Source organism: Sinocyclocheilus anshuiensis, unplaced genomic scaffold (genome assembly GCF_001515605.1).
Source record: "Sinocyclocheilus anshuiensis isolate Anshui unplaced genomic scaffold, SAMN03320099.WGS_v1.1 scaffold329, whole genome shotgun sequence".
Lineage (NCBI taxonomy): Eukaryota > Metazoa > Chordata > Actinopteri > Cypriniformes > Cyprinidae > Sinocyclocheilus > Sinocyclocheilus anshuiensis.
In genome coordinates, this window is record NW_015540881.1 from 1,938,033 (window position 1) to 1,940,375 (window position 2,343).

The following is a 2,343-nucleotide window of genomic DNA, read 5'->3' on the forward strand; positions in this document are numbered from 1 at the left end:
AGTATTTTCTTGTGGAAAAAAATACTCCAATAATCTTTGTTTTATTTACAATATCGAAGACTCTTTTTTGTTTACAGTGAGGTTGTAACAGACATCACTCTTTGCATTTAATTTACTAAATTTAGGGATAAGTTGTAGATTTCAAAACAACTTTAATGTGTAGCAGGCAAATATGGAAATATTATATCATATTTGAAACGCATACCTAAAAAAATACTGTGACAGGAGTTCAAATGTTACACATTTATGTTCTTGGGTAGATTTAAAACACGCATAAACAACTATCTCACTTTCCATCTTCTGGATTTTGCATCTTTTCATTTGATGCAGCGAGCGTGCTTCCTGTTTCCTTCCCATCGTGCTTTTGATGGCGGAATGATGACGGATCATTAATTTTGCCTGTCGCAAAAGGGGCTCGATGTTCTCACGCAATGATATCATAACGTCATTGACGTAGACGACGATAATAAATAATGAATTTGATCGCTTATCACGTGGAGGCAGTGTCTGAATAATTTAACCCCTACGTTACTACACGAGCGTACGTCCCTTTTTGCAGCATCAGTGAAGTATCCCTCCCTACGACGACCCATAATCCCTACAATGATGATTATTTCGCTTTCAATGCTGCGGTAAGTTGTTAAATCATTGGTAGTGTTTATGATGAGAATTATATGATACGCAAACGGAAATGCCTCCTGCTTGTTATCCACCTGCCTTTGGACTACGCCACCGTGTCGCGCTGCTGTGAGTCGCAGCACCGCACATCAGCATCGGCACAGCTGGACAGCGGCAGCCTGGGAGGTAAGTGTTGACCGAACCAGGACAGTAGCCTAGGTCAGGATGTACCTTAGACCTCATTACACTATTTCAGCCCAAATCAGAATCATATATGAACTAATTACAGTTTACAGGCACAAAGAATCAGTGTATGAAATATATATATATATATTTTTTTTTTGGTTTAGTGACGACTAAATTAATCTGTGTTTTAAAGCAACTCTTTTGGGATAACAACGATATGTTATCGTAATTCACTTTATTTGAAAGAGACGTTGACTCGTCAGTGATTATATTTAAACCACTGCAGGATGTTTCAAAAAGAAACGAAGAACGAGAAGAAAATAAACATTTTGTTGTAGTATCAGCTGGCTGTGTTTCACGGGAGGGGCGGTGCGAGATCGCTGTCAAGTGAATGTCTACATTTCAATAACATGCTTATTATGGAATAGAAAGGCGTATCTACATTATTAATTACTGGGGTTTTTAGATAAGCAATGGTTTCTTTTGATTACACCGCCTGTGAATGTGTCTGTAGCGGAGCTCTAGGCAGTGAAACGAGGTTAATCTCCAATGACATGATGGCAGTTACTCATGGATGCTGCTTTGTTTATAAACGGGCGTGTAAACATACAGCGGCGCTGGCCATGGTGCTGAAACATACACGTCCTGATTTATACAGTATCAAGTTGTTTTAGTATAACATTAGACTACTTCTTACAAAAATAGTTGGTAAGGAGACTTTTATCCTGTTTGATCGAAAGAGTTGTGATCTCTCTATTCTTTGGTATAGGAATTAGTTGTATAGGGATTGATGTTTGCCATCTCCTTAGAAGTGGTTTGATCATTAGTCGTTTTGCTTGTGAATGGTCTTTAAACAGTTAAAAAGAATTGGAAATTATTGCCATTCCTGTTGTTCCATTATATTAGGTTATTAGGTCTCTGCTGTTTTATCTTTATGTATTTGTTTGTCTTATTGATTGTTTTTTATTGAGCTTATTTATTCTGATTTATTGAGCTGCGTTGTACGCTCATGTTTTTATTACACTGCAACCCACCGTATTTTTTATGTACTGTATTATACTGAATCATATTCATTTTATTCTTCTGCACAAGGCAGAAGAGAATGTTAATGTTAGCAGCTACAAGTACTGATATAATACACTTTAACCAGCATAAAATGTAACATTAATACAGCAATGTGCATAACTGATAACAGAAATAAAAAGAATAATTTCTTATTTCAGTAAAAGATAATCAAATGTTATACATCAAGCAGGGACTTCTAGGTAACTTTTTTTCTTATTCCACAGCATGGAACTTACCTATTATAAAAGTAGAAATAAGGTGTTCTAAAAGGTACTTCTAAAAAACAATCATATGTACAGTGTTTTACAGCAAAATACATGTACTGTCCTTTTTAATTACATTAATGTAATGTAATTAATGTAATTTTTGTGCTTTTTAAATTCTGAACATTTTTACGTTGTAGCTTTGACAAATTTCCAAATGAGTGGACAATACAGATTCTCCAAAAAAAAAAAAAAAAAAACTCAATTCTTT

The 2,343-nt window shown here is 35.2% G+C and overlaps 1 protein-coding gene across 1 annotated transcript in view; it reads left to right on the plus strand.

Moving 5' to 3' along the window:
• Positions 1-376: 376 nt before the first annotated feature.
• Positions 377-2,343, plus strand: part of LOC107688500 (probable cationic amino acid transporter) — a 24,934-nt gene continuing 22,967 nt past the window's right edge. The window contains exon 1 of the mRNA XM_016486184.1: positions 377-804. The gene's annotated coding sequence lies outside the window, so the exon portion shown is untranslated. The remainder of the gene's footprint in view (positions 805-2,343) is intronic.